This window comes from Panthera tigris, chromosome B1, assembly GCF_018350195.1.
Source record: "Panthera tigris isolate Pti1 chromosome B1, P.tigris_Pti1_mat1.1, whole genome shotgun sequence".
Classification (NCBI taxonomy): Eukaryota; Metazoa; Chordata; class Mammalia; order Carnivora; family Felidae; genus Panthera; species Panthera tigris.
This window is the reverse complement of record NC_056663.1, coordinates 43,190,662-43,212,494: the sequence shown is the minus strand read 5'-3', so window position 1 is coordinate 43,212,494 and position 21,833 is coordinate 43,190,662. Positions and strand designations below refer to the sequence as shown.

Here is a 21,833-nt window from a genome sequence, read left to right as displayed (position 1 = left end):
CAGGAACCCTCTGTTCTCCTTATTTAAGAGTCTCTTATGTTTTGTCCCCCTCCCTGTTTTTATATTATTTTTGCTTCCATTCCCTCATGTTCATCTGTTTTGTCTCTTACAGTCCTCATATGAGTGAAGTCATATGATATTTGTCTTTCTCTGACTGACTAATTTTGTTTAGCATAATATCCTCTAGTTTCATCCACATAGTTGCAAATGGAAAGATTTCATTCTTTTTGATTACTGAGTAATACTCCATTGTATATATATACCACATCTTCTTTATCCGTTCATCCACCAATGGACATTTGGGCTCTTTCCATACTTTGGCTATGATCAGTAGTGCTGCTATAAACATTGGAGTGCATGTGCCCTTTGGAAACATACCTATATCCCTTGGATAAATGCCTAGTAGTGCAATTGCTGGCTCGTAGGGTAGTTCTATTTTTAACTTTTTGAGGAACCTTCATACTGTTTTCCAGAGTGGCTACACCAGTTTGCATCAGTGCAAAAGAGATCTTCTTTCTCCACATCCTCGCCAACATCTGTTGTTTCCTGAGTTGTTCATTTTAGCCATTCTGACAGGTGTGAGGTGGTATCTCATTGTAGTTTTGATCGGTATTTCCCTGATGATGAGTGATGTTGAGCATTTTTTTCATCTGTCAGTTTGGCCATATGGATGTCTTCTTTGGTGAAGTGTTTATTCATGTCTTTTGCCCATTTCTTCACTGGATTATTTGATTTTTGGGTGTTGAGTTTGATAAATTCTTTATAGATTTTGGATACTAACCCTTTATCTGATATGTAGTTTGCAAATATCTTCTCCCATTCTGTTGGTTGGTTGCCTTTTAATTTTGCTGATTGTTTCCTTTGCTGTGCAGGTCCCAATAGTTCATTTTTGCTTTTGTTTCCCTTGTCTCTGGAGATGTGTTGAGTAAGAAGTTGCTGTGGCCGAGGTCAAAAAGAGGTTTTTGCCTGCTTTCTCCTTGAGGATTTTGATGGCTTCCTGTCTTACATTGAGGTCTTTCATCCATTTTGAGTTTATTTTTGTGTATGGTGTAAGAAAGTGGCCCAGGTTCATTCGTCTGCATGTCGCTGTCCAGTTTTCCCAGCACCACTTGCTGAAGAGACTGTCTTTATTCCATTGGATATTCTTTCCTGCTTTGTCAAAGATTAGTTGGCCATACGTTTGTGGGTCCATTTCCGGGTTTTCTATTCTGCTCCATTGATGTGAGTGTCTGCTCTTGTGCCAGTACCATACTGTCTTGATGATTACAGCTTTGTAGTGTAGCTTGAAGTCTGGGATTGTGATGAGCTTTGTAGTGTAGCTTGAAGTCTGGGATTGTGATGAGCTTTGTAGTACAGCTTGAAGTCTGGGATTGTGATGCCTCCTGTTTGGTTTCCTTTTTCAAGATTGTTTTGGCTATTTGGGGTCTTTTCTGGTTCCATAAAAATTTTAGGATTATTTTTTCTAGCTCTGTGAAGAATGCTGGTGTTACTTTGATAGGGATTGCATTCAATATGTAGATTGCTTTGGGTAGTATCAACATTTTAACAATATTTGTTCTTCCTATCCAGGAGCATGGAATCTTTTTCCATTTTTTTGTGTCTTCCTCAATTTCTTTCATAAGCTTTCTATAGTTTTCAGTGTATAGATTTTTCACCTCTTTGGTTAGATTTATTCCTAGGTATTTTATGGTTTTTGGTGCAACTGTAAATGGGATCGATTCCTTGATTTCTCTTTCTGTCACTTCACTGTTGGTGTATAGGAATGCAACCGATTTCTGTGCATTGGCTTTATATTCTGCAACTTTGCTGAATTCATGAATCAGTTCTACCAGTTTTTTGTGGAATCTTTTGGGTTTTCCATATAGAATATCATGTCATCTGTGAAGAGTGAAAGTTTGACCTCCTCCTGGCCAATTTGAATGTCTTTTATTTCTTTGTGTTGTCTGATTGCTGAGGCTAAGACTTCTAATACTATGTTGAATAACAGTGGTGAGAGTGGACATCCCTGTCTTTTTCCTGACCTTAGGGGGAAAGCTCTCAGTTTTTCCCCATTGAGGATGATACTAGTGTTGGGTCTTTTGTATATGGCTTTTATGATTTTGAAGTATGATCCTTCTATCCCTACTTTCTTGAGGGTTTTGTCAAGAAAGGATGCTGTATTTTGTCAAATGCTTTCTCAGTTTTTCCCCATTGAGGATGATACTAGTGTTGGGTCTTTTGTATATGGCTTTTATGATTTTGAAGTATGATCCTTCTATCCCTACTTTCTTGAGGGTTTTGTCAAGAAAGGATGCTGTATTTTGTCAAAAGCTTTCTCTGCATCTATTGAGAGGATCATATGTTATTGTCCTTTCTTTTATTGATGTTATGAATCACATTGATTGTTTTGTGGATATTGAACCAGTCCTGCGTCACAGGTATAAATCCCACTTGGTCAGAATGAATAATTTTTTTAATGTATTGTTAGATCCGGGTGGCTAATACCTTGTTGAGGATTTTTGCATCCATGTTCATCAGGGAAATTGGTATATAGTTCTCCTTTTTAGTGGGGACTCTGTCTGGTTTTGGAATCAAGGTAATGGTGGTTTCATAGAAAGAGTTTGGAAGTTTTCCTTCCATTTCTATTTTTTTGGAACAGCTTCAAGAGAATAGGTGTTAACTCTTCTTTAAATGTTTGGGAAAATTCCCCTGGAAAGCCATCTGGCCCTGGACTCTTGTGTTTTGGGAGATTTTTGATTACTAATTTGATTTCTCTACTGGTTATGGGTCTGTTCAAATTTTCTATTTCTTCCTGTTTCAGTTTTGGTAGTGTATATGGTTCTAGGAATTTGTCCATTTCTTTCAGATTGCCCATTTTATTGGCATATAATTTCTCATAATATTCTCTTACTATTGTTTTTATTTTCTTCTGTGTTGGTTGTGATCTCTCCTCTTTCATTCTTGATTTTATTTATTTGGGTCCTTTTCTTTTTCTTTTTGATCAAACTGGGTAGTGGTTTATCAATTTTGTCAATTTTTTCAAAGACCCAGCTTCTGGTTTCATTGATCCGTTCTGTTTTTTTTGTTTTTGTTTTTGTTTTGTTTTTTTTTTTTTTTTTTTGGTTTCTATAGCATTAATTTCTGCTCTAATCTTTATTATTTCCTGTATTCTGATAGTTTTGGGTTTTATTTGCTGTTCTTTTTCCAGCTCTTTAAGGCGTAAGGTTAGGTTGTATATCTGAGATCTTTCTTCCTTCTTTAGGAAGGCCTGGATTGCTATATACTTTCCTCTAATGACTGCCTTTCCTGTGTCCCAGAGGTTTTGGGTTGTGGTGTTATCATTTTCATTGGCTTCCATGAACTTTTTAATTTCCTCTTTAACTTCTTGGTTAGCCCATTCATTCTTTAGTAGGATGTTATTTACTCTCCAAGTATTTGGAGTTCTTTAGTCTCCAAGTATTTGTTACCTTTTCAAAATTTTTTCTTGTGGTTGATTTGGAGTTTCATAGTGTTGTGGTCTGAAAACATGCCTGGTATGATCTCAGTCTTTTTGTACTTGTTGAGTGCTGATTTATGTCCCAGTATGTTGTCTATTCTGGAGAATATTTCATGTGCACTGGAGAAGAATGTATATTCTGCTGCTTTAGGATGAAATGTTCTGAACATATCTTTTAAGTCCATCTGGTCCAGTGTGTCATTCAAAGCCATTGTTTCCTTGTTGATGTTTTGATTGGATGATCTGTGCATTGCTGTGAGCAGGGTGTTGAGGTCCCCTACTATTATATTACTATCAATGAGTTTCTTTATGTTTGTGATTAATTGCTTTATATATTTGGGTGCTGACACATTTGGCACATAAATGTTTACAATTGTTAGGTCTTCTTGGTGGATAGACCCCTTGATTATGATATAATGCTCTTCTTCATCTCTTGATACAATCTTTACTTTAAAGACTAGATTGTCTGATATAAGTATGGCTACTCTGGCTTTCTTTTGTTGACCATAGATGGTTCTCCATCCCCTTACATTCAATATCAAGGTGTCTTTAGGTCTAAAGTGGGTCCCTTGTAAACAGCATATAGATGGATCTTGTTTTCTTATCCATTATGTCACCCTATGTCTTTTTATCGGAACATTTAGTCCATTGATGTTTAGAGTGAGTACTGAAAGATATGAATTTATTGCCATTATGTTGCTTGTAGAGTTGGAGTTTCTGGTGGTGTTCTCTGGTCCTTTCTAGTCTTTGTTGCTTTGGTCTTTATTTATTTGTTTTTGTTTTTTCATCTTTTCTCCCCTCAGAGAGGTAAAAAATGAGGTAAATAAAAAAATTAAAATTAAATTAGATTAAATTAAAATAAAAAATAAGATTAAGGAAATACTAAAATTAAAAAAATAAAAACAAACACACACACACAAAATGGAATAAATGATGCTATATCTTTAGTCTGGGTGTTGAAAGGGGCTTGATAGATTAGAGAAAATAGGGGAAAGAAAAAACAAAAAGAAAAAAAACAAAAGGAAATTCTTTGAAATTTTGATAAATGGATACACTGAAGTAGACTAAAATTAATTGATGGAAGTAAAATAGAATTTAAAAATATTACACAAAAGTAGAAAATATAGTAGAAAAAAATTAAAAGTATTTTTAACAAAAATTGGAAATAAAAATTAATTTTTTCTCTTTCTGTATTCAAGAAAAAGAAAAGAAACAAAAAAGAAAAGAAAGGAAATTCAATAGATGGACCAGCGAACAGAGTGACATACAACTGAAATTACTTTATTTTCCCCTAGAAGTCAAATTATGATGAGCTTTATAGTCTATACACTAAGCAGGCAGAGAGACTTGTGTTCCTGAGGAGTGAAGTTTGCCCATTTGGGCATGACTTAGAGTAATGGCTCTGTTCTCCACTAGATGGCGCTGCTTAGCTTACTGGGATGGATTTTTGTGGTGCTTGTAGGTGTGTATGTTCATTCACAGGAGTGGTGAAAATGGTGCACCCAGCTACCCAGTCTGTAGTATTGGAACTCTGTTCTCCCTGAACAGCAATTGTGCACCCATCCTTTGTCTTTGACTTCTGTCCACTCCCCAGTTTTACACAGTCCGTGACCAAGCCCCAGGCAGTGTCTCCTTCCTGAGTTTTGTCTCAGATGCAGCTCTTTTTCCCAACCTGTTACGTCTGAGGGACTGTGGCTTTGACCTGTTCTGCCCCTCTGCAGGAGGGTCTCACCGTGCAATGGCTGGGTGCTGGCTGCACCCAGGAAGTTTGTGGGAACATGCTGCTGCTGATGCCTAGAGACAGTGGCCGGGTGCCAGCCCGCCCCAGAAAAAGTTTGTGTGATAGTGTAGCAGCAGAGTTTGAGGGATTATTGAAAATCACAACACACATCTGACACCATGCTTCACCCTTAACGATGGTGTTCCAGCACCAGTGAATGTGGTTGTTCTCCTGGGTCCACTGGGCCCTTGCCTTTGGGGGACCCACACAGCCTCTACCAGGTGTCCTCCCAGCAGGAGAACCACCTCTCCCCATGTGGCCTGAAGAACCCCAGGCTCCACTTTGCTCCAGGGGATTTGCCCTTCCCACCAGAGCACTGCCAGGTATCTAGCTGTGGAGTTTCAGACTCTGCACTCCCCCTGTTTATAGTCTTAATGTAGTTTAAACCCTCTCCTTTCTCCTTTATCCCTTTTTAGTTCAGTCCCTGTGGCTGTTTTCACTTTTCCACTTTCTCTCCAGCTGCTTTTGGGGGGGTGCTTTTCCCATATTCCCCTCCTCCCCCCGTCTCCGTCCTCTCTCTGCACACAAAAGCAGCTCCCTGTCCTCCGTGGCTTCTCTCTTCCCCAGTTCACCTTTCCATGTTGTGTATCTGCTGAATTCTGTGGTTCAGGTTGTGCAGATTGTTATGTTAATCCTCAGATCAGTTTTCTAGGTGTGCAGGATGGTTTAATGTTGGTCTGGCTGTATTTCACGGAGACAAGACACACAAAAAACTTTCATGCTGTTCCACCATCTTGGCTCTTCCCCAGAGTCATTTTAATTGAGATTTTGTAGGGCCTGAGCAGAGGAGGAAGTAGTGGGAATTACTGTGTGGAATGACCTTATAGAAAGAACTGCCTTATAGAAAGGGAAAGTGAGGATGCAAAAGCATGTTGAGTATAGAATCTGAATAGGTTCACATGGGAAACACAGGAGTTTGTGTTGTTCCCAAAATGCAGATAGGAGTCAAGAAATTTTAAATATGTGAGAAAGTTAGCTTTAGTCTGTGAGATATTTATTTTGTGAGAACAGATGATTGGGAAGAAGTAAATGCAAGTGAAGAGTCAGATTCTATTGCCACATTGCAACTGAGAGACAATGAAATTAAAAATAATTAGTACAACATTGTTTTGTTTTTTACCATATGCAAGTAAAAAGCAGAACAAAATACATGAGACTCCTATTTTGAGACATTTGGCAATAGGCTGATCAGGAATTTTTTTTCTCTGAGAGAAAAGAAAGCCCAGAAGATGAGTCACATTCAACTTGGCCCTCCGAGGATAAAGTCTTAACCAGAGCATAGGGAGTTAGAACCAGGCAGAACTTGAAGAATTTGGAGTTCAGCATTGCTGAAGCAGCTGGAACTGGCATGACACAGGACCAGAGAAGAGGGGCCATGAGACGTATGATTTTTTATGGAGAGGGGAGTTGCCCTTATGTCCCTGACTAAAGATTAGCCTGCCTATGTGCTGGATAAAACTCTACTAAAGGGCAGAGAGTAAAATGGAGATAATACTAAAGGTCAAACAGTGTTGGGAGATGTTGTATTTTCAGCCTGGACAGAGTAGGGTGACTTTGCTGACACCCAGACATTCAACTGAGACCAGAAAGACTGATTCTTAGGAGGAAAGGTCAAGCTTTAGAGTAAGAGATACTCTTATCACCCCAGTTCCCTACCCAAGGTCTAAAACTCAGAAACAAGAGGGTTCAGAATGGTTGCCATTAAATTAATTTGCCTTCCTATACCAAATGCAAAACTCTACAAAGGGTTAAAACATAGTAGATGAAAGAAATAATGCAGATAAGGGTAGAAATCAATGAGATAGAAAAATGAAAAAGAATAGAAAAAATTAAAGGTCAGAATTTAGTTCTTTACAAGGACTAATTAACATTAATAACCCCTAGTAAGACTCTTCTAGAACAAAAACAAATTCCATCAATATTAGGGATGTAGGGAGACATGATTAGTCATACAGAAAATAAAATGATATTTTGGAGGATTATGAAAGCTGTATGTCAATAAATTTGGTAATTTAGATGAAATGACAACTTTGCTGAAAAGGACAACTTATCAAAATTGAGGGGAGAAATAATAGAAAATCTCAATTACTTGAAATCTATTTAAGAAATTGAATTTCTAAACAACCACATTCCCACAAAGAAACACCAGCTCTACATGTTCTCACACTTTACCTTGTCTAGTCTTTAACTATTTAAAGTATTGCTTCTATGAACATTCATGTGAAATTTTTTGTGTGGACATAATTTTTATTTTTCTGGGATACGTGCCCAGGAATATGATTGCTAGGTCATAAGGTAAGTTTGTTTGTTTTTTAAAATAAATTATCAAGTATTTTCCAGAGTGTCTGTACCATTTTACACTTCCACTGGCAATGTAGGAAAGATGGAGTGTCTGCATTTTTGCCACCATTTCATCAGTATTTAAATTTTTTTAGGGGCACCTGAGTGGCTCATTTGGTTAAGCATCTGACTCCTGATGTCGGCTCAGGTCGAGATCTCACAGTTGTGAGATCAAGCCTGGCATCTGGCTCCATGCTGGGCATGGAACCTGCTTAAGATTCTCTCTCTCCCTCTCCCTATGTCCCTCCCCCTTGCTCGCTTGCTCTCTCTCTCTCAAAAAAAAAAAAAAAAACTAAAAGTAACAAGATTTTAAATTTTAGTCATTATGATAGACGTGTAGTGATATCTCATGCAATTTTAATTTGCATTTCCCTAATGTCCAGTGATATTGAACATATTTTCATGAAATGAAATGTCTATTAATGTCCTTTACCCATTTTCTACTTGGATTGGTTTGTTTTTTATTGTTGGTTTTTAAACAGTTTATATATTTTTAAATACAAGTCCTCTGCCAGATAGGTGGTTTGCCAATATTTATTCCCAGTCTGTAATTTGTCTTTACATCCTCTCTATAAGGTCTCTTATTGATCAGAAAATTTTAATTTTGATGAGAATTAATTTATCAACTTTTCCTTTTATGAATGGAGGCTGAGGTATCAAATTTAGGAACTCCATGTATCCCTAGTTCCTCAAGACTGCATGTTATTTTTTTTTTGTCTTAAAAGCTTTATACTTTTATTTACATTTAATTGTTCACTTTGAGATAATTTTGTGTAGGGTGTGATACTTGAATGAATCAAGCCTCATTCTTTTGACTGAAGAAGTGATTTGTTCCAACACCATTGATATAAAAGGTTGTTCTGCATCAAATTGCTCATGCATCTTTGTCAAAAAGTCAATGGGGCATATTTTTGTGGAAATATTTCTGGGTTCTTTATTTTCTTCAGTTCTTCTATGTGTCTATACTACTGTCAATACCATCCTATTTTCCTTAGTTTACCTGTAAATTGGCATTTACATAGGCCACCATGATTCCTCCTACTTTATTCTTTTTCAAGATTTTTAGACTATAGTAAATATTTTGCTTTTTCATATAAATTTTGGACTAGATTATTTCATGAATACAAACAAATTTGCTGGTATTGTGATAGACATTGTATTAACCCTATAGATCAATTTGGCAAGAATTAACATTTTTGACACGTCGAGTCTTCCAACCCATGAATGCAGTGAGTCTCTTCATTTATTTCATTTATGTCTTTCAATAGCATTTTGTAATTTTAGCATTCATATCCTGCACAGAGTTTTTTTTTAAGTTATATACCAGATCATTTTATTTTCTTTGGAGCAACTGTAAATGGTATTGTATTTTAATTTCAGTTTCCACATGTTGTTATCTGGAAATACAATTTATTTGTTTGTGTTGATCTGGTTACATCATTGCTGAAGTCACACATTAATTTTATAAAGTTTGTTTTTTAGATAGATTCCTTGAGATTTTTTTTACATAGATATGTCTTTTACAAATAGGGACATTTTTCTTTTTTCCCTTTCAGTCTGTATGCTTTTTATTTCTTTGCTTTGCTTTACTGTGCTTGTTACAACTTCTAGTGCTGTGTTGAATCACAATAGTGAGGGCAAACTTTCTCACCTTGTTCCCAATCTTAGGGATAATGTATTCAGTCTTTCTGAATCTTTTTGAGGATAATGGTTGTTGTTTTTTTTAATATACTCCTTATAAATTTGAGGAAATCTTTACTTCTAGATTGCTAACAGCTTTTTTTCCCCCATCAAATGTTGTGTGTTACAGATGGCTTTCTGTATGATCTGATCATATGAGTTTTCTATTTTAGCCTGTTGATATGATGGATTTCATGACTTATTTTCAGATGTTAAAACAGTATTGCATATCTTGAAAGCTACAATTTGGTTCTGGTGGATAATTCTTCTTATCCATGACTGGATTTGATTTGCTAATAATTTCTTGACGAATTTTTTGTCAAGGTTCATGAGAAATATTGGTTTATAATTTTCTCTTTTTGTACTGACTTTATCTAATTTTTCTGTTAGTGTATTAATGGCCTCATAAAATAAATTGGGAAGTGTTATTTCCTATTTTATTTTCTGGAAAATGTTATATAAAGTATATGTTAATTTTTAAGATATTTGGTAAAATTCTTTAGTGACATCACTAGGCCTGGGAATTTTTGTGTGTATATGCATGTGGAAGATTTTTAATTACTAACTCAGTTTATTTAATAGTTTTAGGAATATCTTCTTTATCTGTTTTATATGTATCGTTATGGTGGTTTGTGGTTTTTAAGGAATAGGTCCATTCCATTTCAGGTATGGAATTTATGGGTGAAGTTTTGTCACAGTCCTTACTATCCTTTTAATAGAAGTGTTTCATTTCTGACGTCAATGATTGCTATCTTCTCTCTGCTTAACTTTGTCAGTCCTGCTAGAGATTTTTCAATTTATTGAATTTATCAAAGAAGTAGTGTTTTTTGCTTTTTCCATACTATTGTCTTATTTCAATGTCATAGCATTTAGCTCTTAGGTTTATTTTCTCCCTTATACCTTATTCTGGTTTAATTTTTTTCTAGTTCATTGATAGAACAACATATTATCAATTTGTGACCTTCCCTCTTTACTATTATAAGCATTTTAAGACTAAAATTTCCTGCTTAGCACTGCTTGAGCCGCAGCCTAAAAGAATATATTGTATTTTCACTTTAATACAATTATATGTACTTATAAAATTTCCTTCGAGACTTCTAGATTCATGGGTTTTTAAAAGTGTATTGTTCAAATTTGGAGAGTTTTCCTGTTGTCCTTGTCTTTTGATTTCTAGTTTGATTTCATTGTGTTTAGAAAATATATCCTATATGATTTCGATCCTTTTAAATTTGTGAAGATTTGCTTTATGATTTTTTTTCCAAATTTTTATGTAAATTCGAATTAGTTAACCTGTAGTGTAATGTTGGTTTCAAGGGTAGAATTTAGTGATTCATCACTTACATACAACACCAAGTGTTCATCATAACAAGTGCCCTCCTTAATACCCATCACCCATTTAGCACATCCCCAAGCCACCTCCCTCCACCAACCCTATTTGTTCTCTATCATTAAGAGTCTCTTATTATTTGCTTCCCTCTCTCCTTTTTTCCACCTTGCCATGTGTTTATCTGTTTTCTTTCCTAAATTTCACATATGAGTGAAATCATATGGTATTTATCTTTTCTCTAACTTACTTCACTTAGCATAATATACTCCAGTTCCATCTACGTCATAGGAAATGGCAAGAATTCATTCTTTTTGATGACTGAGTAATATATACATATATATACCACATCTTTTTTATCCATTCATCAGTCGATGGATATTTGGGCTCTTTCCATACTTTGGCTATTGTTGATATTGCTGCTATAAAAATCAGGTGTATGCGCCTCTTCAAATCTGTATTTTTGTGTTCTTTTGGTAAATACCAAATCCTGGATCATAGGGTAGTTCTATTTTTAACTTTTTGAGAAACCTCCATACTGTTCTCCAGAGTGGCTTCACCAGTTTGCATTCCCAAAACAGTATAAGAGGGTTCTCACCTCTCAGCATCCTCACCAACATCTGTTGTTTCCTGTGTTGTTAGTTTTAGCCATTCTGACAGGTGTGAAGTAGTATTTCATTGTGCTTTTGATTTGTATTTCGCTGATGATGAGTGATGTTTAGCATCTTCTCGTGTTTCTGTTAGCTAGATGTCTTCTTTGGAAAAACATCTATTCAGGTCTTCTGCCCATTTCTTAACTTGATTATTTGTTTTTTGGGTGTTGAGTTTGATATATTCCTTACAGATTTTGGATATTAACCTTTCATCAGTTATGTTATTTGCAAATATCTTCTCTTGCCTTTCATCTTCATTGATTGTTTCCTTCTATCTGCAGAAACTTTTTATCTTGATGAAGACTCAATAGTTCATTTTTTCTCTTGTTTCCTTTGCCTCAGGAGATGTGTCTAGTAAGAAGTTGCTACGGCCAATGTCAGAGAGGTTGTTGCCTGTGTTCTCTAGGATTTTGATGGTTTCCTGTCTTACATTTAGGTCTTTCATCCATTTTGAATTTATTTTTGTGCATGGTCCAGTTTCATTCTTCTGCTTGTTTCTGTCTGGTTTTCCCAACACCATTTGTTGAAGAGGCTGTATTTTTTCCATTGGATATTCTTTGCTGCTTTGTTGAAGATGAGTTGACCATATAGCTGTGGATCCATTTCTGGGTTTTCTATTCTGTTCCATTGATCTATGTGTCTGCATTTGTGGCAATACCATACTGTCTTGATGACTGCAGCTTTGTAATAAAGCTTGAAGCCCAGAATCATTATGCCCCCTGTTTTGCTTTTCTTTTTAAGTATTGCTTTGGCTATTCGAGGTCTTTTATGATTACGTACAAATTTTAGTATTGTTTGTTTTTGGTCTGTGAAAATGCTGATGGTATTTTGATAGGGATTGCATTAAATGTGTAGATTGCTTTGGGTAGTATAGACATTTTAGCAATGTTTGTTCTTCTAATCCATGAAGATGGATTTTTTTCCCCATTTATGTGCCCTCTTCACTTTGTTTCATAAGTGTGCTATAGTTTTCAGAGTACAGATCTTTTACCTCTTTAGTTAGATTTATTCCTAGGTATCTTATGGTTTTTGGTGCAATTGTAAATGAGATTGATTCCTTGATTTCTCTTTCTGCTGCTTCATTATTGGTGTATAGAATTGAAACCAATTTCTGTATATTGATTTTGTAGCCTGCAACTTTGCTGTATTCATGTATTGGTTTTAGCAATTTTTTGGTGGAGTCTTTCATGTTTTCTGCAGAGTATCATGTCATCTGCAAATAGTGAAAGTTTGACTTATTCCTTGCAGAATTGTATGCCTTTTATTTCTTTTTCTGGTCTGATTGCTGAGACTAAGACTTCCAGTCCTATGTTAAATAGAAATGGTGAGAGTGGACATCCCTGTCTTGTTCCTGACCTTAGAGGAAAAGCTCTCAGAGTTCCCCGTTGATGATGATATTAGCTGTGGCCTTTTGTATTTGGCTTTTATGGTGTTGAGGTATGTTTTGTCTGTACCTACTTTGTTGAGGCTTTTTATCAAGAATGGAAGTGGTATTTTTATCAAATTCTTTTTCTGCATTTATTGAGAAGATCGTATGGATCTTATTCTTTCTTTTATTAATGTGGTGTATCACCTTGATTGATTTGCAAATATTGAACCATGGACTAAATCCCATTTGATTATGGTGAATCATTCTTCTCATGTACTATTGGATTTGATTTGCTAATATCTTGTTGAGAATTTTTGCATCCATGTTTATCAGGAATTTTGGCCCATAATTTTTGGTTTTAGTGAGGACTTTGGTTTTGGAATCAAGGTAATGCTGGCCTAATTGAATGAGTCTGGAAGTTTTCTTTCCATTTCTATTTTTTGGAACAATTTGAAAAGAATAGGTATTAACTCTTCTTTAAATGTTTGGTTGAATTCCCCTGGGAAGCCATCTGGCCCTGGACTTTTGGGGATTTTTGGTTGCTGATTTAATTTATTTACTGGTTATGGGTCTGTTCAAATTTTCTATTTCTTCCTGTTTCAGTTTTGGTAATTTGTATTTTTCTAGTAGTTCATCTATTTCTTTAAGATTCCCCAGGTTTTTTTTTTTGCATATAATTTTTCATAATATTCCCATATAACTGTTTGTATTTCTGTGGTGTTGATTGTGAGCTCTTCTCTTTAATTAACGATTTTGTTTATTTAGATCCTTTGTCTTTTCTTTTTGATAAGTCTGGCTAGGGGGTTATCAATATTACTAATTCTTTCAAAGAACCAGCTCTTAGTTTTATTGATATGTTCTGCTCTTTTTTGTTTGTGTATTTATATATTGTTTATTTCTGCTCTAATCTTTATTATTTCCCTTCTTCTACAGGCATTAGGCTTTATTTGCTGTTGCTTTTCTAGGTCCTTCAGGTGTAAGGATAGGTTGTGTATTTGAGACTTTTCTTGCTCCTTGAAGTATTGCAATATACTTCCCTCTCAGGAATGCTTAGTTGCATCCCAAAGGTTTGGACCATCATGTTTTCATTTCACATGCTTCCATGTATTTTTTAAATGTCTTCTTTAGTTTCCTGGTTAACCCATTGGTTCTTAATAGGTTGTTCTTTAATCTCCATGTATTTGTGGTCTTTCCACATTTTTTCTTGTGGTTGACTTCAAGTTTCATAGTGTTGTGGTCTGAAAATATGCATGGGACAATGTCCATCTTTTTGTACTTGTTGAGGCCTGATTTGTGACCCCATATGTAATCTATTCTGGAGAATGTTCCATGTGTACTTGAGAAGACATTGTATACTGTTGCTTTAAGATGAGATATCCTGGATGCCTGTTTAGTCCATCTGGTCTAGAGTGTCATTGAAAGCCATTGTTTCCTTGTTAATTTTTCTGCTTATATGATCTATCCATTGAGGGAAGTGGGCTGTTAAAGTCCCTTACTGTTATTGTATTATTATCAATGAATTTTTTAATGTTTATTATTAGTTGATTTTTACATTTAGGTTCCTACAAGTTGGGGGCATAAATATTTACATTGTTAAATCTTCTTGGGGGATACACTCCTTTTGTTGATATAGGGCCCTTCTTCATCAACTCTTACCGTGTTTGTTATAAAATCTAGTTTGTCTGATATAAGTATCACTACTCCAACTTTCTTTTCACACCCATTAGCATGATAGATTGTTCTCCATCCCCTCACTTTCAATCTGCAGATCTCTTTAGGTCTAAAATGAGTCTCTTGTAGGCACCATATAGATGTGTCTTCTTTTCTTTAATTCATTCTTATGCCCCTTGTCTTTCGTTTGGAGCATTTAGTCCAATTGCATTCAGAGTGATTATTGAAAGATGAATTTAGTGCCATTGTGTTACCTCTAAAGTTGGTGTTTCTGGTGATGGTCTCTGTTTTTTTTCTGGTCTTTGTTGATTTTGGTCTTTCTTTCCCTTAAAATTTCTTGTAGGGCTAGTTAGTAGTCACTAACTCCTTTAATTTTTATTTGTCTGGAAACTCTTTATCTTTCCTCTTCTGAATGACAGCCTTGCTTGATAAAGCATTCTTTCTGCATATTTTGCTATTCAGCATGTTGAATATATCATGTCATTCTCTTCTGTCCTGCCACGTTTCTGTGGACAGATCTGTGAACCTGTTCTGTCTTCCATTGTAGGTTAAGGACTTTTTTCCCTTGTTGCTTTCAGGATTTGTTTCCTGTGTGTGTATTTTGTTAATTTGACTATGATACGTCTTAGTGATGGCTGGCTTTTGTTGAATGGGAATTATTTGTGCTTCTAGGATTTCGATGTCTCTTACCTTCCCCAGATTAGGGAAATTTTAGCTATACTTTGCTCAAATAAGCCTTCTCTTCCTTTTACTTTCTCTTCTTCTTCTGGGACTCCTTTGAGGTGAATATTAATGTGCTTTAAGAAGCCACTGAGTTCCCTAAGTCTACATTCATGATCCAATACCTTTCTTTCCCTCTTTTTTCAGCTTCATTATTTTCCATAATTTTATCTTCAGTACCACTGATTTGTTCCTCTGCTTCCTCCATCCTTGTTGTCATTGCATCTACTTGGTCTTGCATCTCGGTTATAGCATTTTTTTTAAATTTCTTCTCAACTAGTTTTTAGTTCTTTTATCTTTGCAGGAAGGAATTCTCTGTTGTCTTCTATGCTTTTCTCAAGCCCAGTTAGTATCCTTATGATTGTTGTTTTTAAATTCTGTTTCAGACATCTTACTTGTATCTGTGTTGATTAAATCATTAGCCATGACTTCTTTCTGTTCTTTCTTTGGGGATGAATTCCTTCATCTGTCATTTTGTCTGTGCAACTAGTTTTTTGTGTGATTATTAGGAAAATCTTTTTTTTTAAATTTTTGCTCCTGAGAGAAATGGCTACGGTAAAAAGTGGTCCAAAAAAAAAACAAAACAAAACAAAAAAAAAACAAAAAAACCAAAAAAACAAAACACACACAAAGGGAAGCTAGATCCTATTTCCCTTAGAGCTGAAGCTTTGCAGCACCCTATGAATGGTAGAATTAGTATGTGCGAGTGGTTTGTGTTGTGTTTTATGAGGGTGAAGCCTGCCGCACAGATTCTCAGGTGAACTTGCCCTACTGGAGATACACCTGCAGGGTGCAGCAGGGTGGGGCTTGGTGTAAGTGGTTCTAGCCTACACTGTGTGGCACTGTTTTGCTCATTGAAGTTGGTCAGTGTTGATGGGCATGGAGGAAAATAGCATTGTCCTGTTCTTTCCTACCTCAAGCAGGAAATTTGTGCCCACCACTCTTCAGGAAGCCCTCACAGAAGAGCCAACAATTATCCCTCTTGTGTCCCTGGCTTCTGCCAGATCCCTGCCTTCACTCTGCCTGTGTCTGAACTGTCTGCCTGCCAGGTGGTACAGTACTCCTGTATTTTATCTCAGGTGTGCAGCTGGATTTCACAACTCCAAATATTAGAGATCCACCCTGTGAGGACCTGTGCTGACCCTCTCTGGGAGGGTCTCACTGCACTTTTGCCCTTTGCTGGTTTGTCCTGGAAATTGGTTTTACAACTGTGCAGTGGTTTAGAATTTATGGTGTTGTGCAGCCAAAACCTGGCACTGAGATTTGCTGCCCTCAGCCAGTGCATCTGTTCCTATGCTCGAGAATGGGGCAGCTCAATGGCACCTGGCTGGGTCTTTTGTCCCTGGAGAGGCCATGTCACCACTCCCATGTGCACTCCAAGTAGGGGAACTGTGTTTCTCCAGGTGATCCAGGGGCCAGGCTGCCTGCTCTCAGGTCTCTCCTCTCCTTCCTTACTAGAGCACCATCAAATCCTCCATGCACTACCCTGGTGATGGCACAGATCTCCAAAGCTTCAGATTTGTGCTCCATTACTTATGCAAACTTGCAGTGGGTGGTCAGCCCCTCTTTTCCCAGTCAGTGGTTTTGGGGAATAGTTTTTCTTCTGCAGTCTCCTGCACATGCTTTCACTCTTTCTGTCTTGTTCCTCCCTCCCTGATCAGGGCTCCTTCCCTTCGCAGCACCTGCAGTTCTTTTCTCCCCCAAATCAACTCCCCACAGCTCCTACCTTCCACAGTGTGGCCACTTTGCCACCTCAGGTTTGCCATGTCTTCTTGATGGATTGATGCTTTTATGATTATGCAATGACTCTCTTTGTCCCAAGTAGATTTCTTTGCTACTAAGTCCACTTTATCTGGTATTAATAGAGCCACTTTGGTTTATTTTTATGAATACTCATGTCACATATATTTTTCCATTATTTTCATTTCAGTCTACCTCTGTTATATTTGAAATGAGATTCTTAAGAGTATTTAGTTGGGTCACAGTGTGTTTCTTTTTTCTCCTGTGTACTCTGTATTTTGTTTACTATTTTTAGACTATTTATACATAAATTAATTATTGATGTCTTAGGGTTTTTGTTTGCCATTACCCAGGTGTTTCTTTTTTGTTTTTGTTTTTGTTTTTTTTCTATGTTACTAATTCCTTTGTCTCTTCTTGCCTTCATCTGGGTATTTGGACATTTTGTAGATTACATTATGATTTATTTATAGTGTTTTAAAATATTTCTTTTTAAAGTATTTCCTACTATTATGGACTTTATACTATTTCAGTAAAATATTGAAACTGTTACTGTTTGGGTTCATTTATTCTCTGCACTTTTAAAATACAATTGATTAAATGTTCCTTTACATACGTTAAGTATCAGATAATATTGTATGATTTTTGTCTCAACAACCAAATAAGATTTAAGAAACTCATGAATGAAGAGATTGCCCATTATATTTACCACTATATTAATCCATCTCCCCCCCACCCCACCCAATTCTTTATGATGCTCCAAGCCTTCATGTGATATTATCACCTTCGTTTTTTGGAATTTCTTTTTGACATTCTTTAGGGGACCTTTTAACATGTTTTTTAGTGATAGTTATTTTTAATATTTTTCTCTTTTAACTTTTATACTAGAATTAAAAGTAATTTACCCTCTACCATAATATTAATACAGCACTCAGCCTTTTCTATATATATAACTTTATATATATAAATCTCTCTACATATAACTATATATACATAACTTTATATATATAAATCTATATGTATATAACTTTATATATATAACTTTGTATATATAATTTTGTGTGGGGGGAGGGTGGTGAGAACACTTAAGGTTTACTCTCAGCAAATTTCAAGTTTAGAACATGTTATTATTATTATTAATTAATTAATTTATTTTTTGAGAGGGAGAGAGATAGTGCATGAGTGGGGGAGGGGTATAACACATTATTTTTAAATACAGTCACCATGCTATACATTGGATCCCCAGAGCTTAATCATCTTATAACTTAAGGCTTATACCTTTTTTTAAAATATTTATTTTGAGAGAGAGAGCACGGGGTGGGGAGGGGCAGAGAGAGAGGGAGACACAGCATATGAAGCAGGCTCCAGGCTCCAAGCTGTTAGCATAGAGCTGGATGTGGGGCTTAAACCCACAAACCGTGAGATCATGACCTGAGCTGACATCGGAGGCTTAATCAACCCAGGCGCTCCAAGGCTTATACCTTTTGACTAGCATCTCTCCATTTCTCCCAACCCCCACCACCTGGTAACCAGCATTCTACTCTGTTTTAATGAGTTCAACTTTTTGTTTTTAGATTTCACACCTAAGTGAGATCTTACTGTATTTGTATTTCTCAGGTTGATTTCATTTTGTACAATGTCCTCTAGGTTCATCCATGTTGTTGTAAGTGGCAGAATTTCCTTCTCTCTCATGGGTGAATGATATTCACACACATACATAACACATTTTCTATGCCCATTCATCCATCCTTGAAAACTTCGGTTGTTTCCATATAATGGGTATTGTGAATATTCCTGCAATGAACATATGAATGGAGATATCTCTTTGAGAAATTGATTTCCTTCCTTTTGGATGTATATCTAGAAGTGAGATTGCTGAATCATAGTTCAGTTTTGTTTTTAATTTTTTGAGCAATCTCCATATTATTTTCCATTATGACCATACTCATTTACATTCTTACTGACCACATACAATGGTTCCCTTTTCTCCACATCCTTGCCAACACTTGTTATCTCTTGTCTTTTTGATAAAAAGCCACCCTGTTGGGTAAGAAGTGATATCTCATTGTTTTGATTTGCATTTCCTCATGATTAGTGATGTTGAGCACCTTTTTATATATCTGTTGTATATCTTCTTTGGAGAAACATCTTTTCATGTCTTTTGCTCATTTATTATTGGATTATTTGTTTTTCTGCTGTTGAGTTATAGAAATACCTCATATATTTTGGTTAACCTCTTACAGATATGTGGTTTGCAAATATTTTCTCCCAATACATATATTGCCTTTTCATTTTGTTGAGTATTTCCTTTGCTGTGCAGAAACTTTTTAGTTTGATGCAGTTCCATTTAAAACTTTTTGCTTTTCTTTCCTGTGATTTTCATGTCAAAGCCAAAAACTGATTGCCAAGACCAACATCAAGGAGGTTTTCCTGTGTTTCTTCTAGTTTTATGGCTTTATATCTTTAAGTCTTTAATCCATTTCAAGTTAATTTTTGTAAGTGGTGTAAGGTAGGGGTCCAATATAATTGTTTTGCATTTGGATATTTAGTTTTTTTCACCATTTATTAAAGAGACTATCCTTTCCCCATTGTGTGTTTTTGGTACCCTTGTGAAAGATTAGTTGATGTTCTATGTGTGGGTATATATCTAGGCTCTTAATTCTGTTCTGTTCTTCTATCTGTTGTTTTTTTAAGCCAATATCATAATTTTCTGATTACAGTAGATTTGCCATAGAGTTTGAAATCAGGAATTGTGATTCCTCAGCTTTCTCCAGATTGCTTTGGCTATTTGGATTCTTTTGTGGCTCCATAAAAATTTTAGTTTTTTTTTTTCTGGTTCTGTGAAGAATTCCAGTGAATTAGGGATTGTGTTGATTTGTAGATTGCTTTAGGTAGTATGGACATTTAATAATATTTTTTTTAAAGTTCATGAATGCAGGATATCTTACTATTGCATCTTCATCAGTTTCTTTCATCACTGTATTATAGTTTATAGGGTATAGATCTTCCTTTATTAAACTTATTCCTTTTTTATTCTTTTGGGTGCTATTATAAATGGGTTTGCTTTTAAAGCAAGTTTATTAGTTTTAAATTTGTTAGTGTATAGAATCAAGTGATTTTTACATGTTGATTTTGTCCTGTGAAACATTACTGATTTTTCTTTTTTAACCTGTTTCTGTAATTGCTTACCTTACATTACTTCATTTTTGAATGTTGAACCAGCTTTGCATACTTTAGACAAATCCAAGTTGTTGATGATTTATAATTATTTTTATTAATTGTTGGACTTGATTTGCTAATATGTTGCTAAGGATTTTTTCATATATGTTCATGAGAGACATTGGTCTGAAGTTTTCTTTTAATATTTTTGACTGGTATTAGGATAATACTGTCCCCACAGAATGAGTGAGAAAGTATTCCCTCTGCTTCTATACTCTGAAAGAATTTGTAGAGAATTGGTATAATTTCTTCCTCAAATGTTTGGAGGAGTTCAACAATGAACCCATCTGGTCCTTGTGCATTCTGTTTTGGAAGATTATTAATTTTATATTTGATTAATAAATACAGACCCATTCAGATTGTCTATTTCATCTTGTGTGAGGGTTGACGAATTGTGTTCTTCAAGGAGTTGGTCCATTTCAGCTACATTTTCAAATTTGTGGGTGAGGAATTGCTCATCATATTCCTATATTATCTTTTTAGTACTTATGGGATCCATAGTTATGCTGCCTTTTTAATTTTGATATTAGTAATTATTTTCTCTCATTTAAGTTAGACTGTGTGGCTAGAGGCTTATTGATTTTATTGATATTTTCAAAGAACCAGCTTGTGGTTTTATTCATTTTCTGTGTTGATTTCCTGTTTTCAGTATCTTATAATTTCCTTTTTTTTAGTTTACTTTGGATTCAATTTGCTCTTCTTTTTTTAGTTACTTAAGGGGGAAACTTAGATTGTTGATTTTAGATCTTTCTTCTTTTTAAATATATGCATTAAATGCTATAGATTTCCCCCTAAACACTATTTTTGCTGCTTCCCATAAATCTGAAAAGCTGTGTTTTATTTCTATTTAGTTAAAAAAATTTTCTTTTGACATTTCTTTTTTGATCCGTGTGTCCTTTAGAAGCATGAAGTTTTTTAAAATTTTCTTTTATTTTGATAGCACACATGCATGAGCTGGGGAGGGAGGAGCAGAGAGAAAGGGAGAGAGACAGACAGACAGATGGAGAGAATCCCAAGCAGGCTCTGTGCTTATAGTATGGGAGTTCAAACTCACGAACAGAGAGATCATGACCTGAGTCAAAAGCAAGAGTTGGACGCTTAACAACTGAGCCACTCAAACATCACGGGAAGCATGTGTTTGGGATTTTCCAGCTATCTTCTTGTTATTGACTTGTAATTCCATTGTGGTCTAATAGCAGACATTGTATTATTTCTATTCTTTTAAGTTGCTAGTGTGCTTTTTATGGCTCAGAATGTCTGTCTTGGTGAGTGTTCCATATGAACTTGATAAAAATGTGTATTCTGCTATTTTTGGATGAAGTAGTCTATAGATGTCAGTTATATCCAGTTGATTGATGATGTTGCTGAGTTCAACTGTGTCCATTTCAAATTATACTGTATCATATCACAAGTAGTGTGAGTCCCTTATAATAAAAAATAACCCTAGTTCTTTCCTCCCATCCCTTGTATCATTGCTTTCATTCACTTTACTTATATATAAGCATATTATATATATATGAAATATGAATATAAAATGTATATATGATATATAAGGTGTCCATATAAACATATGTAGTTAAATACATTGTTGCTATTATTTGAACAATTTTTATATCAGTTAAGGATAAGAAAAAAGTTTTTATTTTACTATCATATTCCCTTATCGGCAGTCTGCCTTTATGTAGATTTAGGTTTCTGACCTATATCATTTTCCTTTTATATATAGGATTTTTTCAAAATATTTCTTGAAAACAAGTCTGCTGGCAATAAATTCCCTCAATTTTTGTTTGTCTCATAAATTCTTTACTTCTTTCTTTTTGAAGGATAATTTTGCAAGATATAGAATCCTTGGCAGGGTGTTTTTT

The 21,833-nt window shown here is 35.4% G+C and overlaps 1 protein-coding gene across 2 annotated transcripts in view; it reads left to right on the top strand.

Annotated features, from left to right (window-relative positions):
• The window catches only part of LOC102960701 (A disintegrin and metallopeptidase domain 3-like), a 124,200-nt gene that overhangs the window by 13,083 nt on the left and 89,284 nt on the right, over positions 1-21,833 (top strand). The gene's annotated exons all lie outside the window — the stretch shown is intronic.